Below are 25,181 nucleotides of genomic sequence, written 5' to 3' on the forward strand. Positions count from 1 at the left end.
ATAATGGTTCGGTTTTCTCACCCAAAATAAAGCCAGTTCATATTCTGCCCATGTGCACTGCTTTTCTGACATGCAGTAAAAGGCAGTATAGGTAAAAGTTCTTACCACCTGTTGTGTGTTTATTGGCAGTATCAGTTGATTCACTGACAAGTGTATCTCAGAATAGCATCTGTAGCAATCATAAATGACATGGGTTTTGACAGTCTTATCAGCAAGGCAGAAATTATATGGGCAAAGAAACTAAACTAGTTTTTATTACCTGGAGGTGATCTCTCTAGGTCAAGATAAAGTGCAGCTACATGATCTTGCAGTCCATTTCTTAGTGCTGATTAATATAGTCAGGCTGAATCTCTAAAATAATAACAGACAGAATCTCAGTAAAGCACTGAGTCAGATCTGTTTTATATTGGTGAACTGCCCTCCTGCTGCTTGTATTGTTATTGCACATACAAAACTCTAAACCTTCTGAAAGCTATTCCTCACAAAACTGTAAGTTACATCCCTTAAGGGTTGTTTTTCAGTACCAAGGAACACTCAAGAACTGTCAGTGTAACTCAGCTATTCTCAGTGGTGAGGAATGATAGAAAAATTTGTAAAGCTACTCTTTGCACTGTGCATGGGAATTCAATGAGAATCACTAAACAAAACATTTTGGAACAACTGTAGGCCATATGGCTGAAAGAAGCTCCAGAAGGGAAAGAGATCTCAATGGACCTGGAGACAGATCTGCAAAGAGACATTTCTACAACCACAGCCTGCTATCAAAATCAGAGTGAGGTTTGATAAATGGGTCAAGTAGTTTAGGAAGGGACTGATTCTATATGGTATCAGATTAGGTAGGCTACTGCCAAAGCTCCTGAAAGAACGGAGGATGTTTTATTTCTTATTTTTATCTAAGTTGCATTTCCCTGAAATAACAGTTGAGTTTTCTCACCCAGAATAAAGATTTCCTTATTTGAATATGGTATGTGACTTTGTAGTTGAGAAGAAATGCTTCAGAAAGAAGTCTGTTAATGTTCCTAAGCTTGCAGCTGTAGGAATCCCTTGTTTGTCAGTAGCCACTATTTGTAGATGGAATACGTCAATGATGCCTTTATCTGCTGCCTATGAGGAGGTTAATATTTCTTATCTCATGTTCATTGAATTACACAGTGCCTGAGTGCACATGCATGCACACAAACATACGACATAAACAGCTAAAGTAAAATTCATATAGAATTTAGGAATATGTGCGAGTGATCTATTTAATTAAAAATAAAAAATAAAAAGCCTTGAACTGAAGTTCTTTAGAGTCTGTGGGTTTCTTTTTTCTTTTTTCTTTTTTTTCTGATGAATGTAGATAAGTTTAAATTTCTGGTACTGCATACATCCAGAGCTGCGTTGATACTTGTTTTTTCAGTGCTTCTTTCCTATGTAAGATTTTTCATTTATTTGAAAGAGGAAACCTCACTCCTAAGATCTGTTTAGGGTTCAGAGAACTCATAAACTAACAGGTTTGGGTTTTGTATACAATACAGTAGCTTCTGAAGCTATTAATACAATAGCCTAGTGATTAAGAGTACTTATCTAATCCAAAAGGCAGGAAGTTAGGTTTTGAGGAGCTATCTAACCTTTAGGGAATCACACCTGCATCTTCTATCTCCATAAAGAGTTCCCTATTTTCTATGTGCGTAAGTCGGGTGAGAGGTACTCCATCAATTCTGTTCAAAAGGCGCTCAGCAATGAGGTTTGGGTAGTCTCAGTTCATGTTGGGTTGTATTTTATGCTTAGCATTGTTAATGTCATACGAAATAGTTAATGAGTGGGAGAATGCCTGCCGCAGGATTACTGAGTCATTCTTCTGGCTTGCTTTATTTCCTTTGGCACCATGATCATATTCAGTGATCTGCTTCAAGAGGAGGCTTCTGAAAAGTCATCCTCCAGCATAGTTTGAACATACTTCTTCCTGTTCACGTCCTGGGAGATGAAGATGTCATTTGTAAACAGCTAAATCAAGATTATGAATTGTAGTGTGTGATCCAAAGGACTACTACAAGGACGCTGGTGGTAAAGGTAGAGACACTGGATTCTTTCACTGGTGCCTGCCACAGTGATAAGGTATTAAGGGGCAGGTTCAAGAACACAGTCTCTGCTTTTAGTTTTTTGGTTTGGCTTTTTTAAAATCTTTTTATTGTAGCACTAAAAAGTGGTATTTAGAATGAACAAGATGATCTTTGGACTTGATACAAGTACTCATTTTAGTGGTGATTGGGAAGAAACTAAAGTCTCATGGAAAATAGATTGCTTTAGGGGTACACACTGACATTATAGAGATGAGCAGAAGTGGGACAAAGCACCCAATGTTGGGAAGAAATTTCAGAAGCCTGTGCACAAAGGGGAATTCCAGTCATGAAGCATCAGTGACACGTATAACAGGCTAATTAACAATTATACTAAGTAATAAAGTACATCCCAACTCACACTGCTTGCAAGATTGAAGTGTATACATGCATAACTGAAGTATCTTGGCCTTTCCTGGCATCCCAGAAGACTCAGGCATATAGTCCCCTACCTCCAAGCATTCAATCAGACTAGCTGCTGCATTGGCAGTTTTAGTACTGTGGTGTTTTCCTTTTGAATGCAATCATATTGTCTCTTCCCATTAACCGGTGTTATTACTGTAATATTTCTTGTAAGTACATCCTCATGAATAACATTTGCCTCCCCTGATTATTTTTCAGAGTTCTTCCTTCCCTACACTATCTCATGCAGTGGGCTAGCAAAGGCACAAGATGTCACAACAGGGAAATACCTGCCTACAGTTCTCAACACTTTTGTCTGGTTGCTTCCCCATTTCATGGGTAATGAACAATAATATAGGATTTGGCATGGGCTTAGGCAAGGGTATTGACTAATTGGCACTTAAGAATGAGACAAGGACTGCTTGTTTCTTCATTTGGGGTAGGTCCTACCCAGTGGTGATATGCCAGTATTGGTAGAGATCTCTGTCTCTTTCACAGCTGCCTGGAACTTCTGGACCATACTAGAGTGTTCTGATTGTCCATAATAGCATGGTGTCAGCAAATATTCTTTGGCACAGGAATTTGATCAGCAATATTGTTAAAATATCAGAGGATACTTGGCATAGCTTGGCCCAAACCAAATATTTCTTTCTGAAACAACTACCAGGCCTGGATCAGAAGTTAACATGGGCCAGCCACCCTGTTTTGGAGGTTAAGAGAAATACATATGGCCAGACAATGCTAGTTGGTTTCAGTGCCAAAGAACAGGCACTGACACTATTTTCCTTACTAGTTTAGCTGTGCCCGCTGAATTCACTTTATGCATCCACATAAAAAGTTGCAAACTTTGTGCTGTAAGTAGCACTGGGTGTTTGGCAGATTGGGTCTGGCTACCAATATATTGTGTACCTCTAAACAGAAGTAGAGATTGATGAATTTGCTGTCTTTGCCTCTACAGAAACAGCTGCCTCACCTTCTCATGGGTTGCCTCCAAACTCTCACCGTGAATCCTCCAACAGCAGACTGCTTATGCTATTGAGATCATGTTCCTCGAGCACAGATAGATGAGGAAAGATCCCTCATCTATCATGCCCCAGCATAATTTTGTAGGACTGGAAGGTGCGAGGGTGCTAACAGTGCTATCTTGAGGGGGAACAGCGGTAGCAGCTGGACCTACTCCAGCAGAAACCATCAGGAAGAGCTAGTCCAGCCTGTGAAATGATTCACGGAAGATAAAGCAGTAGCTGAATCAGTAAGTCTTTGGTCTGAGACCCCAAATGCTCTTCCATATGGCTCCAGCCTTGGGGGAGGAGTGAAGGGAACAGGACTAGGTGCTTCTAGATGCTAGGGCTGATGGTAGCACAATCTACCCCTCCCTGGATCCACAATAGTTGGTTTGTAGGGATGTAGCCATGGCACCTACTAATATAAATTAGGACAAGAAGACCTTGATTCTTGTGGGAAGAGGGTTGGGTTTTTTCCTCCTTAATAAAATTAAGAAGATATGGGAAAGTAGGACAGTTAATTTTCTCTTGTTGACTGGGTGCCCATTTTACAGAAAGTATATCCAGAGAATGGACTGCAGGCTGCTGCTTCTATTTTTCCTTTTTTTTTTTTTTTTTTTTTTTTTTTGACTCAGCAAAAGGTATCAGTGTCTGTTCCCTGCCGTAGACTTCTCCCACAACTTTGCACTTTTCTGAGCATTGTCTCTCTAAACTAGTCCTTAAGGCTGGTTTTCGTCTGATCGAAATTCTGAGATTCATCTATGCTGTGATACCTGTAACTTAGGGCCCAGGGTCCAAACTGAGTCTAGGTTCAGAAAGTTTCATGCTTATTTGTTTGCAGTTAATTATTTCCTTTCGGTTGTGTTATTGTCTTACCAAGGAACCCCAGTCAGTCATCAGGGTCCATCACTCTGCAGTGCCTGAAGAATGCCTGTGTACCAGGTGCTCTGCAAGCAATCCATTTTGCAAAGAGCATATGTTATAAGAAGAGGGCTATGGTCAGAGGATTGCATGTGATTGCATTAGCATGTTTTAGTAAATTAATGCCTTTTAAGTACCAGCATGAGTGTTCCATAATAACTTACAAAAATCATTATGACTGTACTTTGGGAATTACACATTTTGAATTCTACACATTATAAAAGTATAAATAAGTGGCTGGAGATACTTAAATTTGTAAAAGATTAATTTAGAGTTGCAGTTTACGAGGTAGCACACAAAAGACTGAGTAAGCTTGAAATACAGGCAGAAAAACAGAAAGCAAAGAAAGGAGAATACTTAGGAACGAATTTGTTTTTATACAGAACTTACTCTCTTTTTCTGAAGTTTGACATAAACTCACATGGGAAGCTATGCCTAAGCACCAGACACTATGGCCTAGAAGTGAAATAAAGCAAAACAGTCTATATTTTATCTAGCCAACTACTGTGGATAGAGGAAGGGGTAGCTTGTGCTACCATCAGCTCTAGCATCTAGAAGCACCTAGTCCTTAGTGCTAAAGGAGGAGCTGGCCTCAAGGCCGGTGATTACAGGTCATGTACCTCCATGATTCTAACTACAAAACAATGGGGAAAATACAATATGGATATTTTTCTTGCTGTCCAGATGCCCTAGATTTCCAGGCCGGCCCACTCAAGAGAAAGAAAAAGTCTGAAATAACTTTTAATAAAGACATACAATGAAGGTACAATAAAAATACCATTGAATTATTATTATTCAGTAGGATAGTTGCCAGGCACATGGGGAGAATGTGGTCATTTTTCATTTGTTTGAAAATCCAGCTTCCTCGAGATAAGGTAAATGGTCTAAAAGTGGTATTCTGATAAGTGAACTGAGACCAAAGTAGACCATGATTTTCTGTGTGTTCATGTAATTTAAGAATGCTAATTACATTTTTATAAAGTGTATGATGACTTTGGTTGGTTAGATGAAACTAAATAAGCGTTTAGGATTTTCTAAATTGCTTTAAAATCTTTTTTCCTTAGTTACTTTGTTTCATCTATTAAATTAAAATGTTTTGCATTAAGAAAGACATTGTCTACTTCATCACCTGCTACAGCTTATAAAAAATTAAAAATACAAATGCCCAGCTGATGGGACCTGTAAGATGCTAAATGTTTAATTTGCTATGCAAGATCCTGTTTTCAGAGAGAGATAAAGGTATGGCTCAGTCAAGCCCGTAAAAGGCAAAAAAGGAAAAGGCTCCAAGAAAGGGGATGGACACCCCCATGCAGAGAGTAAAAGCTATGCTGACGGATACTTTTAGTAAGTGATCGGGCTATTGAGTTGAGATCCAGTTGCTGCCCTACATCTAAAAGCTTCAATGGTTTTATTTTTTGATTGCTTATATGGCATCTTCCAATTCAGTATAAACACACTATTTATCATTCTGAAGTTTTATTTTATTCTCCATTTTTACCATCCTGTAGCTCACTTTGGAGAAGTTTCAAGATTTCAGATCAATACTTTTTCTATTAGAATGGTTTAGCATGTGATGCCAGTAGACTCAGCCATTCCTTGATCTGAAAGTCCATGATTTTCTCACTGAGAATGAAAGCATTATAGGTATAGATCTTGAAGCTTTAAATTGACTTTCAATTTACACTGCATCATTTAGTAATGTATGTGTATAAAATGTAACAAATACAAAGAATAGTCCCCTTACTTAGAAGGACAGTGCTGGTTCCTGTCATGAAAGTAGTCATCAATATCTGCTGAACAGAAAAGAAAAGTGTTACAATAGATGAGCATAGCTAGGTACACTTAAATATTTTGGACTGCTGCTGGGCTGTGGGCCTATATGAAATGAGATAAATACACTGCAAATAAGTGCACTCCTTTTACTTCATGAATAAATTTGAAATGGCTGTCTCTTTTCTGCATACAGGGAAAAATAATCTTGAATTTTCTGTTCTGATTACACCTTTCAGGAATAGTAGCAGTAGAAAAATAGGCTGGAAAATGACAATTAATTAATGCCTTCTTACTCTACTAATATAGAATTGTATATGAAATTATTTTGATATTGAGTAAGAAAATTGTTTAGTTTAGATTTAGTTGTTCAAAACACTGTATGTCTCTAATTCGGATTAGAGTTGATTGGGACTTTCACTCTGACATTATTGAAATGAGTAAATTGTATCTTTAAAAGTCTTATCTTTTAGTTGCATTGATCCCCATAGTCAATTCTGTTAATTCTTTCACCAGACATATTTCTTCTGGTGTTGAAACTGATGGTTGTTTGTCATTTCTTCTGCACAGAAATTAAACACTTTTTAATTTACCATTGAAGTTTAATTCAAATATATTTTATGATTTTTTTTTAAACTTAGAGCCTTAGCAACGTCTGGTGAATGGAAATACGGAATTGCAAAGGTCTTATTAGCTGCTAAATAAGTAAACACTGAGCAATATTTATTATTTTATGATATCTAATACTAGTAGAAAAAATTCAGTTAAAACTCTGAAAATTGATCCAATGTTCACATACTGTCCAAGAGGAAGGTTTACATTTTTTAAGTAGGACTGGTCTTCTTCTGTTCCCATTGGAAAAGAAATCAGACCAAGAAAGGTCAGATGAAAGGTTCTGGCTTTGTGTAGTCTTTGTTGAGACTTCTAGCCATAAGCATAACAAAAAAGTGCAGCAGTGAAACTACGGAACTAAAATGCCAAGCGGAAAACAATAACTTGAGTTGCATTTTGTAGCTATTCTGGTTTCATTTATTATTTCTACAAATTTTTCCCATAAACAGCTCTTTCTTGTTGTGAATAAGTTGTTTTCATATTTCTTACAATTTTATTTCATTTTATTTTTCATCAGTAGCACAAAGGAAATGGCTTAGAAGATAAATAAAGCTTAGTTTATTACTTAGGGTTTTTTTATCCTTTCTCATATCACTCGGCTTATTTTCTTTACCCTTGTATTGTCTGCAAAATTGTCTGCAATAGCTGAAGTTTGGATATACTCACATTTATAGTATAATTTCATATTAATCTCAACATTTTTTTCTTTACTGTTCTATTCCTTATATACCTACAACATAATGTTTTGATTTCTGAGTGCAGTTATAATTTGAGGAGCGGCACAATTACTTTCTGCTTTTTGTGCTGAAATTAAATATAAATTACTCTGTCTCCCCATGACCGTCCCTATCTCCCCCCTTCCTCCCCCTCCCCCCCCCCCAAAGAATATATCTAGAAAGGCATTCCAGGCAAGGTCATTGAGGTTAGTCAGGAACCAATTAGATACTAGCCTGAGGGAAACTAAAGAAAAAGGTGCAAGATTCTGTCAAATAGTCTATTCTCAAAAAATATCTTAGGCTTTTACTTTACTGAGTCATTAAAAAAAATAATGTAATAGTACCTGGCAGCACAAATATAATGAAATATTCATTAATATTTCCATTGTAAATCACTTCTGGAGAAATTCATATAATTGAAAGGTTTTTAGTTTGTGCCTCACTAGTAGCAGAATTACTAATCCAACTGATTTAAATGCATAGCTACTGCAGTGAACAGGGCAGCGTAAGCCACTAACACATACTGATATACAGACTCTCATGTAAACACCGCATATAGGTGTTCAGTGTCTGCAAGAGCAACCATTAAATTAAAAAAACATTAAAAGTCTGTGAGAGCAGCCATTAAATTTCAAACGCATACAGGTGAGATAGCCTTAGAATCAAATCAAAATGTTTTTTTCTGTGACAGAAAGAGAGGGGGCAATATCTTGTTTCACATGCTGTTTCACATTCTTCCAATTTAATTAAACAGTGTCTGCCGATTAAAATAATGTAGAATAGAGCTGTGTAATTAAAAGTTGCTGCTTTCACTGAATTTTAAAGACCTCAAATTACTTTTCCAAATTGTTATTTCATCTGGAAGACCTTGTTTCCTGTATAGAAGCCTCTATCTACTAAATGATTTGGTGATGCATGCTTTACCACAGAATTGTGCACTTGCATCTAAGCATTCCATTAAAAATAAATAAACACCAACCCTCTGCTGAATTGATGCTGCATCAAAGGAATGCATAGGTATTTTGATATCATCATTAAATGAATTTTGAGACTAGTCTAACACTCTGATTGACTCCTGTTTACAGCAGCTATCTCAAAAGTGTGTTTCATTAGCTGGGCATCACAAGAGTTTCAAGTCATGTCCCTGCTCCTCGTTGAACATTTGTAATTTTGCTGTTCCATGATTAATGTAAGCTAATGTAAGACTCCGCTACTGCTAGATGGAACAGTCTTAATTTCTTCTCCGACTTGTCCCCAGCCTCTGCTTCCTCTCTCTCCCAAGAATCAGTAATGTTCAGCCATACATTGATCAGATCAGTTCACTGTTCCACTGGAAACTAATCCTACCTATATATATGGGTATACATATATACATATATATGTATATACACGTATTTCAGTCACTGACCTGACTGAGAGCTGAAGAGAGAGAGTTCATTCAATTCATTGTGAGTTGTGTGGTTTCTGGTGCTGTTGCAAGAAATGTAACAAGGAAACATGCCTGAGACAAAGACCAGAAGGTTAGAATAACTGCCATCAGCACCAGCATGATTTTATATCAGCTTAAGCTGATCATGACACTGCATGCTAAGGCCATAGCTTTGTGTACGTTTAAGTTTGCATTAGCCAGCAATAGTAGTGAAAGAAATTCTACCTTCCCCTAAACTAGTAATTCTCATCTATGCCTCCTGTGTACCTTTTCATGCTTCTGCAGTGAACTAGATTGGGGAATTGATCTAGGTTAAAACTGAGCTGGCAAGAACTTCTTCACGTAATTGTACAAATGGTGTTTGTGCAGAGGGTGGAAGTGCTGCATTGTTTTGGCAATGATGCTAGAATATGCAGGCCTTAGAAAGTGAAAATTACATGAAATTATAGCCTCATTTAGAGTGGTGCAGCTTCACAGGGTGTTGGCTGGATCTGAGGCTTTTAGACTACACAGGATGAGCTTTCCAACTTCTCAAGTTCTGCCACTCCACTTCCAATTTTAGTTATCGGTCTACATTGAACAACCCCCTGAACACAGTTTTACTAATCAGAACTAATGTATTTGAGCATATTCGAAGACTTGTACAATCTCATTGGAAATTATAAAATGCTAAAGCTCCTCCTCCAGATTAACTGTAAGACAAATCATCCTACTTTGAAAAGCTTGTTACATTGAAAGCTTTCTTTTGAGTATGCTGTAATATATCTGGTAATGGAGGTTTGTAGAGATGTAAAGATGCAAGAAAGTTAAATTTACTACACTCAAAGTTTTACTAAATCCATCAAAAGTGATTGTCCAATGTTTTCAGTTATAGCTTTAGAAAATGAAAGTATTGAACATAAGGGCACTTTTCGGCACTTCAGCCTCAGGGTTAAGTTTATAGTTTCAGTATAGTTTCAGTTTATAAATTTCAAATGTTGTATTATCAAATGTTGTATTAATGTCGCTAACATTTTCATATACATATTTTATAGAGAAAGATTTGTTTTTCTGCTCAGAACTTTTCAATAATGCTTACTAAACAGTAAATAGCAAAAAAATGCCTTAGAAGATAAATAATATCATCCTCATAACCTCTTATTTTATCCAGTGTCAACAGCAGGCAGTAATCTGGTATTAGTCATGCTCTTCCATATGCATGTTCTTGATAGAAAAAACACTTTTACAGAACAAGTTCAAGAGTTTAATAATATGCTTTGAAAGATAAATTCTCTAAAACAAAAAAATGGATGAATTCTGAATTATCGATAAAGATCTTACAGAAGGCAAGAGGAAGTCACAAAAATTAGGCTGTAATTTTTCCTAGTGGGTATCCCACTTGATTCTTAATCATTTTCTTGTAGATAGTTTTACCTGTCAGTCTTCACCAAAACAATAACTTCATTGAAAGTTAAGTTTCAATATAAGAATTTAGCTGCCCATATGTATTTGATCCAAGTTTCCTTGAAAGTTGTAAGTGTATATCTTGCCAGTCTTTTGAAACCTGCAAACATGCAAGTTAGCAAGTAATTGCAAAAATCAAGGGATTTTGATAGAAGATTGAAATCTTACAGAACACAAGCCTTTTGTGAAATCATTTCCACCGGTTACATTAATAACTGGCCACATTATGTAAAACAAATCTTCTTACACATGATTTTTTTAAACCCAACTTATTAAATTTTTAAACCTGTAATTTTATTTTTGAACATTGCTTTCATTGCTAATGTTTTGTTTTGTATTCCATTCAAATATTTACTGAGTAGTAAATGCTGGGTATATCCAAAAGGCACATTTTGGGAAATCGGTTTATGCCTTTACCATCCTCAGTGGAGAAACATCATTGATAGGAGGAACAAACCAGTACCAGCCAAACACATTAGCAGGTTGAGAAGAAGTGATAAGGAACTCAGAGCACCCCCAAAAGAATCACATCTTCCTAGCTATTTCTTGCCCACATCCTTCCAGTAGGATTCTGCAACAGCAGCAGAAATTGCTTCAAATATCTCCAGTTTGCCAGAGCCTATCAAAACAGGAGGTTGATGGGCATTCAGTTATCAGGAATATCTGGAAATGGAAGCATTCCAGAAAGTGGAAGTGAGGTTCCTAGAACCTTTTTTCAATTAAAATTTGCCACCAGAAGTAAGATTGCATTGCTTGGAATGAGAAAGCCTTGAATCCTTGACTTGTCCTATCATCTTTACTGTCATACACTGCAAGAGACCATTGAAAGCTCAGATATTGCTAAAAAAAAGGTTCTGCCCTCACTTTCTTTCTTAAAGGTGGTGACAGCAGAGCAAGGCATCATGGTAGTAAAGAAAGAAAGATAGCTTCTTTAAAGGGAACAAATACTTGATGCTAGTCAGTTTAGTCTTCTAAGAATAAACCCTACCAATAATTGTTGCCTCTGTTTTTTTGCCCAGTTGTGCTATGACAATGCTTGCAATAGATACCTTGCTATTCCAGGTGTATTCCTTCATCTTCATCCACTATAAAGACTTTGCAAGACCTGCCTTCCTGCAAAACAGATTATATTTGCAGTAAAGAATGCAGAAATGAAGTAAAGAGCATATTTAAGTGCAAGCTTAAGCACGCTGAGTAGCATGACCCTGAGTATTTTCTGCTCCCAAAACTGTGTCAACCTAGAAAATCACTGTTTCAAGGGGCAGCAGTAAGAGAAATTGCAAATTAAATTACTAGGGAAGATTCAGAAATACTTTCCTCCAATAACATGATATTTCCCCTGTAGAGATTTAGAATCAGTGGCAGTTTAAAAAAAGCAAGGTAAAACAACTGATTGCCCACTCTCTGCAAATCGTATATCACAACAAGATGAAAAGTTGACAGCCACAGCCAGCTGCAATCCTGTTTTCTCCCTTCCTATGTTCTGATAGTGGAAGGTTGATTATAGAGACATATCTAATTAAGGCTCCCACTTAACAGAGGATGTTTTATTCTACTTATGGAAAGACTTCTTGGTTGACCCATAATGAGTTGTTATAGAATATGTTTAAAAAAACAACAAAGCTCTCGTCTAAATTGTCCTTCATAGGTCAGTGATTGCTAATGGGATACAGAATCGTTCCCTCCTCCAGGTCAGCCGCTCACATCTGTCCCAGGTGGGTAGTGATTATGTGTCATTACAAACTGATTCTTGTTCAGTGTTCTGTCAAAAATGAGATTTTTCTGCTCAATCCATTTCCTAATGGACAGGTGTTACAAACAAATTGACATTAATTGGCAACATTGTTGGTGGTCTCAGCAGAACGTCAAAGGTGTGAAATGGACCAGAGGATAAAAGATGTGATTGCAGAGGTGATCCCTAAACAGCTATTTTTTTTAGTGCTTTGGAAGGGTGATGTGGAGAGTTGCAACATGAGCAGCAGCTGTTTAGTAGACAGAAGGCTTGAAGGACAGCCAGCTCGGCACACTGGACTTTGTCCTCAAAACATGCTCTTGACAAAATACAAGATCAGAGGAAATATATAGCGTTATTTCTATGGCATATTCTCTACACCTCCAGTGATTTCTGGCATAGAGACTTCCTGAGCCGGAGTTTGTATCTTTGCATTTAGCAGCCCTATTTGGATTTTGATTCCATATATTTGTATTCCTTGATCACATATAAACTTTCAGCACCTACAACTTTGTGGATGAAAGTTTCACAGCCTCGCTCTATGTTATGTGGAGACATGCATCCTTTTTTTGTTTTTACCCTGTTGCATTTTACCTCTATTTGATATCTCTGCTTCTTATATTAAAAGACTCAGTGAACTATTGTTTCCTAGTCACTTTCTTTGCATTTTTTGTGGCTTTATAAATCTTTGCCATACACCCCCCTCAGCAGTTTCTTTTCTAGTCTACTGAATCTTTGTTTACTTACTCATTTTCATGGAAGCCATTCCATACCTTTCAACATTTGTTTTTCCCACAAGAGCAAGATCTTTTTGCTGAGCAGTAATCACCTGTTCATATCCTACCACAGCATATGGAAAGTTAATGTTGTCTTTTCTCAAGTATTTGTTTACAATAATTTTGTCTGTCATTTTATCTCTTGACTGGAGAAATATTAAATATCATGAGATTCTTTATTTTCATTTTGATTTTCTTTTTATTGTTCTTCATTACTTGCTATGCTTAGTAAACTTGGTCAGTCCAGCATTCACCACCTTGTCCAGTTCATTCATCAATATGCATAGGTTGGGCCACAGTTGTCTGTGGGAGCCTGATAATGCCCCTCCACAGTGAAAAATGGTTATTAATTGCTGTGTTTTGTTTGCTATATTTTGCTATATTTTAGGTAATTATTTATCTGTATTTATCTTGCCTTATTTCATAGCAAATTAGCTAAGAATCTTTGTGTGGGACAAATGATTTTTGGAAGTCCAAGTGTGCCTTACCAAGTGGTTCTCTCATATTAGTTGACTGCTTTGGACAACTCTGAAAGATTTGTGAGACGTGACCTCTGTTTGCAAAAGTTCTGTTGACTTGATTCTTCCCCAGTTTGTTATGTTTATCCATGTGTTCACTAATTTTGAAGGGATAAAATCAAAGGATGAGTGTCAAATTGAAGTGTAATAGGTTACAGGACAAGCTGAACAAAATGAAGTGTTGGTCCTATGACAGAGTTTACTTTTTGCGTGGTGGCCTATGGCCATGTGTATGCCCTCTTTTTCTCTTAAGAAGGAGGGGTCAGTCTCTACTCTGTGCTTCAACATAAACTGGGTAGTAGAATATGTTTTAGTACGAAGTAGACATTCGAGAATGTCACCAGCTTGACCCCTTTGTATCCTTTCCCTATTCCTTGTCATTACAGACAGGCTTTTAAGTTTAGATTATCTAGATATGATCCATATCTAGAGAGTGGAGGGGAATGGAAAAATAGGTGAGGATGCTTCAGAAATTGTGGTACTTCTTTACTTTCTGATTCCTGGATATAAATTCAGTGATTGTATTCAAGCATTTATGTTTGACTGTAATAAACTACCTTCAGGTTTATGCTTAGACATTTCAGTTTCCAGATAGGCACTTTAAATTACGTTGATCATTTTCAACTTCGGATTGCATGAGGTTATGTCACAAAATCATTTGTACAGAATTCAAAAATATGCAACAGATTCTTCACTATGATCTTATAAAATTTATACAAAGCTCTGGAGACACCTTAGCCTTTTGAGGCTAATTGTACGGACTAGAATTAGTCTATGAACTTTATTATTAAATATTCATACTGCAACAACACCAGGAGATCTCAATCAGATGAAAGCTGGATTTTCCTAGGTACTTTGCAAATACTCTAAATGAAATTCTTTTCCCCAAACAGTTTGAAGCCTAGGAGATATTTTAGTATTACCAATTCTGGCAGTTTCATTACGAATTTTTCATTTACTAGAATGCGTTCCTCAGTCACTAATTCTCAGTGGTCCTGTTAGAATATGAAACTCACTATTCTGATTTATTTAAAGAAATAAATAGAAAGATCAGCCCTTGCTGACTATAAGAGCTTTAGGAAAAAATGTTAACCCTAAAACCTTATGAGCAAGAAAAAGAACTAGAAATAAAACAATTCTCAGAATATGCTTTATTTTGAGTTAAATTTTATAGCCTTTGAACACCAGGGCTTAACAGAGCTGAAGCCAGGTCATCCTGCAGTTTATCTGCTTTTGTACGTACTACTCAGTGCATATTTGTGACCTTTTTTTAAAATAGCCAGCTTTCAACTACATTCTGTACTAGAAAATTCTCTTTACAACCTGGGATAAGTAATTTTGGTTCAGAGTTAGAGAACATAGATGCCTAGTTTTGACCTTAATAGCTGTGTCTGTGAATCTGTCTCAGCTGCTTCTCTGTAAATAGTATTCCTATCTTTATAAAAGAGTGCAATGCTCAGATGTCATGATAGTGAGGAGATAAAAGTACCAATGAAAACTTTCCAAGTTATCATTTTTATGCACTCTGTAAGAAGCTCCTTGCTGTTCTATTGTTCCCATTTAATAATTCCCATTTTGCAGTACATAATCATGATCATAAATCCTGAGTGGTATTCTGAACAATGAATTCCAGCAGTTACTCAGCTGTTTCTAATTTAATTGATTTTTGCCTGTAAACACAATTTTCAAATCAATTGAATTGCAACCAAAACCAATTGCCACCATTTCCTTCTAAATTTGGGCATATTTCTGTACTTTCACTGGTGTAAACCTCTGTTTTTACAAATGGTGTAAACCTCTGGACATTATGTCATAAAGAACAAACTACATATATATACATATATATACCACTGCATATATATATTAGTGTTAGTGGTTCTGTTACACCTTTAACAATCTAAAAAATACTTTCTTTTAATCATGTTTCATTCTGTGGTGCCTTCAGGAACTAATTAAATAATTAGGTGTGATACATAAGAGGCAATATATATTAGGAGGCTGAACAATCTCCATATAATCTCTACTTTAGGTTTGGCTAGACCCTTTTATCAATGACAGTATGTCCAGTCTAACTCCCCTAACTTCATTTGCAATGGCATTTGCACACATTTAATTTAATGTTATATTATTTTGTTTGTTCTCATAACATGAACTAAGTAGGTCATACAGGTACATATTTATTTTCACTGTTCTGAGATCTGGACATCTTTTACTGCTTAAATAATGCCAGCAATCTTTACTAGAAGAAATACTTGGAGGAAAACTTCAAAGATAAAATTTTTAAATTCATCAGTCCGTATATGGTTAGTGATAATATGAAACTCAGGATTTGCAATCTGTTATTAAATAATGCTATGGATAAAAGTCACAATGCGTAAATAAGAAACCAGTATTCTGCATGACTACTGTAGTCTTTACATATATATACTAAAATTAAAATTACTGAAATACTGAAATCAAATCACAAGTATAGTATCAAGATGTCCAGTGTTCTTTTTTACACAAATACTTTTTAACATTTTTCTACTAGATCCTGAGTTTCTTGAATAGTTCTATTGCTATATATTATTCACTTCCAACACAAGCACAGCCAGAAATGCATATTCTTGCTTTATGCACTATATTGTCTGATAGACTGTGCTTACTGATTCTCATTTGTTTTGTACAGGCTCCATCATCACCTTCTTCACCCATAGCTAATGAACCAAAATACGAGAAGCGCTGGCTAGACACCTTATCAGTTCCACTGTCGATGGCTCACATCTCGAGGTACAAAGCTGGAACAGATAAATTAAGGTTTGTAATCTAAAAAGGGAAGCACTGGGTTAGTTAGCTGGACCTAATATTTTGCTCTGGAGCATTGGCTGTGCAAGAATTCTTTGTGTTATGAAAATCTTTAGTTTTTATCATAAAAGATATATATATATGCCGGTCATCTTCCCTTGAGGTTAATGGCATGCTTGGTGATTACCAATGACAAAGTAAAAAGTATAGTAAACATAGCTCCATAAAATATGTTTCCATAATCCATTTTATCTTGGGAGTTCGGTTACCATCAGCAGATAGTTCAGAGGTTAAGCTTGGCTTTACTTGAATTAGTTTTTAAGGTATTACATTTCACTCCATAGCTCTATAAGAGAATACTCCTATATTCCATATTCCCAAGTTTTGATATTGTCAGTTAACACCTTTTTTTTAAAAAAAAAGAGATATCTCACAATTCTTGTGACTATGCTACATACCATTGTCATATAGAAACTCATATTGACTGTAACAGAGTTTTATAAAGTACAGGGTACAAAAAGTAGTATTTTCGATCATAAAATCTTGCATCTCAGAGACCTAAGCAATGGTTTATAAAGCATCTGTGGAATAGGATAGAAGAGCTGATTTTGCTGGACTAACAAAAAGATGTGAAAGCAAAAGTGTATACTGTCACCTGAATCAGGTGGCAGCTCCTCTCCCAGACTTTGCGTTAAAGCATCACAAATCAAATAATAGTAATCTGTCCAGGAGAGTTTTAGGTTCTTCCCCAGTCTTTGTGCTAGCTCTTAATTCTATTCTTTGCTAAGTCTCTCATCACTTCCTCCACCGCTTTCTTTCTCCCTCCTTCAGCTGTGAAGTTCACATGGTCATTCTTCCAAATCTATAACAGGCCTCTATGCATTCCAAAATAAATATATCACAACAAGGCTTAGAAGTTCTCCTGTGGGTTAAATGAACAAATCTCTGCATGCATATTTAGGCATCAACTCCAATGATCAATGTTATTGCACTTAAAGGATAAGTGGAAAGAAATTAAAACATTTAAACGACTGAGTTCAGTTACTACCCTGCTAGTTAGAAGCAGTTTCACTCCTATTCTGTGCACTCTGTCCATTAATTGGAGCAATCCGAATGGATTCCAATTCAGAAAATGTCAGCAATATATGCATTTTGAGATTGCCTTGAAATAAAACACCTTCTAAGTATTTTTCATGTAAGGAATTAGAATTCTAGTGCTTTCAGCCTCAGATAGATACAGTCTCTTGTGATGCATCTGACTCCAATATATACTTTCTGTATACAGCATTCCACTATTACTGTTCTTTTGCCTTTTCTTTTAAACAATACAGGAAGTTGGAATCATTCCTTAGAGCCTATCACTATCACATGATACTTCTACTGATATGCACCCTGCTGCTTTTTATTTTTGGTAATCCTGCAGGAATATCCATGTGAGCATTAAAGGAATACCACCTTGGGAGTAATTGCTGATGAGGCCAGTCCCATGTTCTTACCAATGTTGTATTCTTACATGAGGGGTACCAGACTGCTCTTACCTATTCTCTCCTCCTCTGAAATACATGCTTATATTCTTACTATTATCCCACATATTACTTTCTTTTACATTTCTCCATGTTTGTGTAAGCATAAATTCCAGCATTTGTCTTCAGTACTTACTTTATATAATCAAATGTCTGCCTTGCATGAAATGAAACCTATAAACAACTATAAGTATAAATGGTAACATCAGTCTGGATAAAATCCCTTCTTTCAACCATATCTGCATATCTTGACTCCCTTTCACATTTCAGCCATCAATCTAAATTCATTTGAATGAGTCTGTGCCAATTTCCTTGAATGTATCATGGGTCTAGCTGACCAATTTGCTTTTTTTGCCATTCTCTGAATATTTATTTAGAGTCTGTCTGCATACATTAGGTAAACAGCATGCCTACTTTTTCAGTATTAAATGAGTTTAGGAATCTATATGTCATCCTTGCTACTTTCTGAATCCCTCCTGTTCTCTGTCATGGCTTTGTTTTGCTGTAATGCTTCTTTATATATTTCTTTTTATATACTACTTTATATATTATCCTTGGGATAATATATAGGATTATCTCAGTTGATCTTAAGAAGGTGCACTGGCACTGGAACAGCCACTCTTGTTTTTAAGTCCATATCATTGAACTATTGGAACTGTTTTCTGTAGTATCACATACGCAGCTGTGTGCTTTCTCTTCTACTGGGTGACCTGTGTGAAGGGCCTTTTTCCCTGCTCTTTACATCAATTAAACTTAGAAAGAGTGATCTGTATCATTCTCTGTATCAGAATGGTCTATGTACTGCTTGCTTTAGGAATTTACTTGCAACTATGCAAAATGTTATGGTTTGGGAAAGGTTATTAAAGCCTGTATGAGTATCTTGCTGTCTGTCCACTCAGCCATGTAACACACACTGCATTCTTCAGTCCTTCTTTCCCAAATGGAAAACCGTCTTTTTCACCTCTGAGATTCTTGCAGATAGCCACAGCAGACTTAGCATTCTTTTGTTATTAAAATCAATTGCTTAATTGCTGTGGCTTGTTTTAATACGTGGTTTTGTACAGTGTAAGCCCAACTATTCTTGTTGTTCTGATGTGGAAAGCTGCTGCCAGCCAGTTTGGATGACCTCATTCACTTTTCTTTCCTTGGCCATCATAATTTTCAGCTTTCCTTTTCCAGTGTTGTAAATAATCTCCAGCCTTCAGACAACCTTATGAACAAAAAAGAGATTGCTTGTCATAAGGTCAAACAGAGTCTGATATGTTACTGAAGGGTATCTTTTTGTTGCCTTTAAAAAATATTGAGTATGTCAGCGTATAGCATGTAAGCATCTTGCTGAATGTCTTTGACCCTTTTTTGGATTAGAAACATTTTATAAGCTAGAGTTGTCTGTTAGACTATAATATAACTTTAGTGTGATATTAGATCAGTTCTAATCTAAGCTAATCAGATTAGGTTATATCATTTCCTTTGTGGTTAAACTACACATTTTAAATAGCTTGGTACTTCCTCTGAGCTTTCCAGTAACTTTGGCACGAAAATGCATACTTTTAGCTCTTATGTCATCAGATGGCCAGGAAAACCTGTATGTTTGATTGTTATTCTATTCTTCACTATAAGGAAAAGGACTTACCTTTGACTTTTCATTTCACTTAATTTTTCATTTGATTTTTCTCATGAAGTCTTAAGTCTTTTTACTTAGTGCCAAAGAGTACCTTTTTTCACATATATTAGATTTTGTTAGCACCATAGGTATTAACGGAAACCAGAGAGAATAGGAAGGACTTCTTTCCTTTTTTATACTCAAAGAGGAATAATCAGAAATACTGCAAAGGGCAAGTCCATGAAGTGTGTTTGCCCCATTACAAAACAAAAACAGAAGAAAAACAGTCCCAGGATACCTAAAGAAAAGGTAAGAAATGTAGTAGATCTCTTCTCTTCTCGGTGCAGGATTTTTCCAGCTATGTCTTCAGAGAGTGTGAGTATGGGCAAGAAATAGTAACTACCCAAGTCACCCCTAATTAGTATATTTCGGATTGTTGATATGATTGAAGTTTATCTGAATGCATGTAGATTGGTGTACTCCTTTTGGTAACTTACTAAATTAATAACTTTTTTATTTGCTTGTTTTTATAATAAGGCACCACTGCTTTTATCATCCTAAAGTTCTCATCAACCCATAAGTGTCTTAAATGTCCTGTTTTCTGTGTAAATTTTACAGTAATATATACTGTGAAAATTCTGTTCTTGCGAATACTGTTAATTGCTACTTGTTGATGGAAACATTAGGGATAGAGTTGGTCACTAATTGTAATAGAAGTTTGGCAGTGAAATACTGAGATCAATGTCTTTCTTACCCAAAGTATGCAGTTCACAAATTTGTAATTATATAAAAGAGGGAGAAAATAGTTCTATTAATCTGTAGCCTTTCAGTTTTCTTAGAGAATGTCTAAAACCTTATTTAGAAAAATGTGTAGATAAGTATTTTTAGTATTTTTAGCAGATATGGACAGTACTACATAGTCACCTTTATTTGCTGCATTGACCAGAGCCTTAAGAAGTGAATATTGTGTATCTATAACCTCTCAAACATTATGAGTTTAGAGTCTGAAAAAAAAAAAAAACCAAACTCATTTGGAAGCAGATGGAAGCTAAATTGAAGAAATGTGTGGACTGGAAGTAACGTAGGCACAGTGGCTATGAGTCTGTGTAGCTATGATCCCGATTACAAAAACAGCTTAATTAGGTTTTGGTGTTATTTTCTATTTCTTGATATTCTGGTCATTATAATTATTGCAGTGTATTGTGTTTTTTGTTTTGTTTTGTTTTTATAATTGGCTCACTGGGTTTTTAAGATAGATAATTTTTCTTAAGTCTTCTATTTCCCATTTTAACACTTCAGTGGGTTAACAAAATGCCTTTAATTAGGTAAATAAATAGGACAGTAAGAAATTAAGCAAACCATTTTGAGATAAGGAAGGTGAAGGAATTGAGCAAAGAGTGAGTATGTAAATGAAAAATACCACAGACAAACTGGAATCTAGTTCAAGAAAAGGGGGCAGTAGGGCAGGAAACTATGGCAGACAGTAACATCTGGTAAACGGAAAAGATGGGAGTAATTTGTAGTGAAAAAGAAACTATTGATTTGGAGAGATACTATTAATAGAGTGCCTTAAGAACTAACTTGGCTGCTGTTGATGCAGAACATAGAACTACACTAATCAAGCTCACTGGTGACACAGAATCAGCATCATCGGTACAGAAAAGGAGCACTATATTCTTATAAAAAGATGGAACTAATGGAAATGGGATGCAACCTAACAGTACAAAGTGCAGGGAGATGACATCAGGGATTGTAAATGTTGTAACAGGGCAGTTTGATCCTTAAGGAAGATTAAAGTTTGTCACAGTTCTGTTCAAGCAGCAAGATATTTTGGAAATCAATTGTCAGGAATCAAGTAAATGCAGGCTACAGAATAAAGTCTGCTCAGCAGAATAGAAACAAAGAGATATCCAAGAAGTGGCTAGGCATTCTGCAGATCTCTCCACAGTGAGAGACAGACATACCCTTGACTAAAATGAGCTGCTAACTCAGGGAAAAATCAAGATATAGGCAGGAAAGAAAAGCTAGACAGGAACTGTGCCACACAGAATTAGAGATCAGCGCTGAGTACTGATTCTCAGCATTTTAGTACCTGTTCCTTATGCAGCAAGTGAAGAAGAATGTCTAAGCCAGAAGTTAGACATCCTTTAGGATGCCAGATATTTGTAGTCTAAAAATGTATCAAAAAATCAATGACATGAAAATTAAGGAAATTGCTGTTTCTTTGCAGTGTAGAGCAGTGTATTTACATGCTCTTTACAGCTCATATACATGCCTTTAATTTGTTCGGCAGCATAGCAAGAGAAGTAAACTGGCTTATTTTTTGAATCTTCACCCTCACAATGGTTAGCTGAATTCTAGCTTTAAAATCTATACTGCAATTAAGTGTGCCACAAGCAAAAATGAAGCATCCTCATTCTTTTCAGAATCCATGTATTCAGGAAGAACTTCCCCTTATCCCCAATGGTTACATGTTGCACATCTCTTCATTTGTGCTTCTTCTACTAAATAGCATCCCTTAGAGTACAGAATCCTAGATCACAGAAAGGCAAATTGTTAGGAAGCAGAAGAAAAGGCAAAAGAAATCTTCCTATCCCCACCCCCCAAAATAAAGAGATTAATACTGTCAGAAGATTGTTCATATTAATATTACCACTGAGCTCAAAGAATTATTACTTCTTTTTCTTTCTGGAGGTGGTGAGACTTATTTTGCCTTTTCTTCTGCTTGCTGACAACATACTAAATTCTAATCCACTAGGATTATTTCAGCAAGACTCTGCCCCCAGATGTCTTCAATAAATGCCTCTGGATAAATAGCCTTGGGTTTCAGTGGCAGACCTGTTTGCTTTCCACTAACTTGGGCATCAAAGTAGGAAAGAAATAAGTCAAGTGAGCTGAGTATGTTGAAGTGAGTAGTTGTAGTGCTCATTACTGAGCTTTATTGCTTTTGTTTTTCAAAATACCTATTTGTTCAAGAAATGACTGTTTTCAGAGGTGTGTTATGGAAAAAGTCTGATTTGCACTATGTTAGCTTATTAATAGTAATAATAATAATAAAAATATAAGAGCAAGCTATATTGGTCTTCCTTCTGAAACCAGACAGTTTGCAGACTTCAAAGAAACGTTGCTAAGTGTGTCATGCACATGAACATCTGTTCTTCCCTCCCAAACACATCTGAATTTCATATGCCGTATAAACTATATATTTAAATCATGTGGAGAGCTGAAAATCTTGAAGAAGTAATCATTTGCGTATAATTTGAACAAAATGTACCTGATATTCTCTGTATTCATGACACTGATGAATACAATTCAGTTGTTGTGGGCTGTAGACTGTCCTCTTACTGAAAGGCTTACAGGGCCTGAGAGGAAATTGAACCTGAACATGAACGAGCATTACAATGGCAAGGCAGTCCAATAATTGTTATCTATATGTAGATTTTGTTAGCCATCTTATGTGTCAGGAAATAACTAGAGACACCTATATGTTATATATAAGAGATTGAAGCTATTGACCTGTCAAGTCATCTGTAAAGGCATCATTAAGATAAATCTAGTCTTCCTACAAGGAATGCAGTAGGATGGCTTATTATTTAAAATTTTCACATCTCCCACACACTCCCATTGTGCTGAAAGACCAATTAGAAAATAACATGCCTCTGTATCATCCAAGTGACTAAAAGAAAATATAAATACTTGCATTAAGACTTCTTAAAAATACAGCTGAAGGGTTCCTTTTTTTTTACCTTTGCTTGTATTTACTTTGCCAGTTCATTCAATAAGATGAATGAAATCAATCTTGTCTGCTTTTTTCTTTGTCATTTTCAATTCATATTTAGTGATATTTTCTTGTATTTTTTTAAGTTGAGTTAATGTGATTATGCTCTGCATGTCGATAATGTAAGGCAAACCAACATTCCAACTGTTCTGTGGAACTATTCACATGCTTAAAATCTTTATGGGATTGGGACTTAATAAGTGAGATTGATCTCATCTGACTGTAACATCTAATAGTTGCTCATCTGCAAATGTGCTTAATCCCTGGACTCATGTTGGAGTCAATGGAGAGAAATAAATATCTCCAGAGAGTGATTCACCTCACCTATCTTGTGCATTTACTTATGATAAAACAAAGTTGTTCCTGAGTTTAGCATGCCTTGCTTATCGAATCATAGAATAATTTAGGTTGGAGGGGCCCTGGCGGTCATCTAGTCCAACTCCCTGCTCACTGCAGGTCTACTGGGATCATGTTGCTCAGACATCTTGTGCTGTCAAGTCTTGGACACTTCCCAGGATGAAGAGTCCACAGGCGCACTGTGGCAGTTTTTGATCCTGGCACCTGTGTCAGTATTTGATTGCCCCCCATGGCAAAAAAAAAAAAAAAAAAAAAAAAAAAATCTAATATCTGATTGTAATTTGCCACATTCTAACTTCTGTTTGTTGCCTCTCATCCATATACTTAGGCGATAGAATTTAACATGGCTAAATTGGGTGAAATGCATCTCACTTGAATTATGCCTTACCATAATTACACTGAAATTATAAAACACGTGCTCACAAGTACACATACACCCTGTTCTCCAGCCTACCACAGTGACCAGCCCTACTAGACATGCTGCACTCAAGAGACGACAGTAGTACAGTGATATTGCATATAGCTTTCAGTAATTCAAGCTGCTCCTGTTTTCCAGCAAAACTCTTCCACCTCTTTCTTTGATCTGTTACTTCCATACAAATAAAGCATGCTGAGTGTGACAGACTGTAATTCCACAGACTTTTCTCCCTGCAGCAAAGCCAATTAAATTATCTCATACCTGCATTCCACTCTCTTGTTTCTCCTTCAGCTGCTTGTTTTACCCTATTCTGTCCTCTTCATAGTGCCAGTGTAACTATTTGTATGACTTCATGAAGAACAGAGTAAGAAAGAGACCGGATCAATACTAAAACCGTCCCACCTCCCCCCTCTCCTTTTTCTCTGCATGTATTATTACAAACCTGATGGATACAGCTGGGAGTTGCTTCTGCTGGCAAATTAGTAAGAAAATTTCTCTCTCTCTATGTCACTTCAGTTATCTTACTCTACTACTCCAAGTTTAATACAAAATAAAGCAAAGTTACAGCATGGGAAGCAAAATGTTCAGCTAAAACAAACACAAAATGCAATCCAGGTTTATGCTTAATAGCTTCATTTATTTTTAGCTCCACAGTTTCTGCTAATAACCCAATTGTATGAGCAACTTGATCATTATTTGAAAATATGAGGGTATATAAAAGCTACAGTACTAAAGCCCTTCATTTCTTAAATTTCAAAGAGATAAAGATTCAGAGAGTACTTTGTTAGGAATTTTCATTCATATCCACCCATAATCCATAAAATTTAAGCCTAAATAGAAGTAGAAATTCTAGCAAGAGAGCCATAGAGTAATGTAGATAAGCCACTAGAAAATGCTGTAAGAAACACAAGAAACTTTGAAGGCAGTCATCAAAATATGTAGAAACAGGGCGGAAGACTGAGTTAGGACCTGGGAAGATATAAAGCTGATCAAGTGTATCTGTCTGTAACAACATGTTAGTAAACTTTGGATAAAACAGCTGCTGTCAGACAACCATCTAGGCTTTTATTAAGGAAATACCGTATAACTTTGAGATAAATCTAAAGGACAGACTGTTTCACATACCACATTCAGATACTGAAAATCTTAAAGTATCTTTTGCTGAAATCCTTAGCTTCTAAAAAAGTAGAAATTTAGCTTTTTGCATTTCAGTTGGCACTGAGAAGGTGTTTTCTCTTATAAAAGTCTTTTTGCTTAACACCTCTCTAATAGCTAGTGGCTCTATATGGCAAAATT

The 25,181-nt window shown here is 36.1% G+C and overlaps 1 pseudogene; it reads left to right on the forward strand.

Moving 5' to 3' along the window:
• LOC135323653 (gamma-2-syntrophin-like) overlaps positions 1-25,181 on the forward strand; it is a 112,774-nt pseudogene that overhangs the window by 44,644 nt on the left and 42,949 nt on the right.

The sequence above is a fragment of the Dromaius novaehollandiae genome, chromosome 26 (assembly GCF_036370855.1).
Source record: "Dromaius novaehollandiae isolate bDroNov1 chromosome 26, bDroNov1.hap1, whole genome shotgun sequence".
NCBI classification, from domain to species: domain Eukaryota; kingdom Metazoa; phylum Chordata; class Aves; order Casuariiformes; family Dromaiidae; genus Dromaius; species Dromaius novaehollandiae.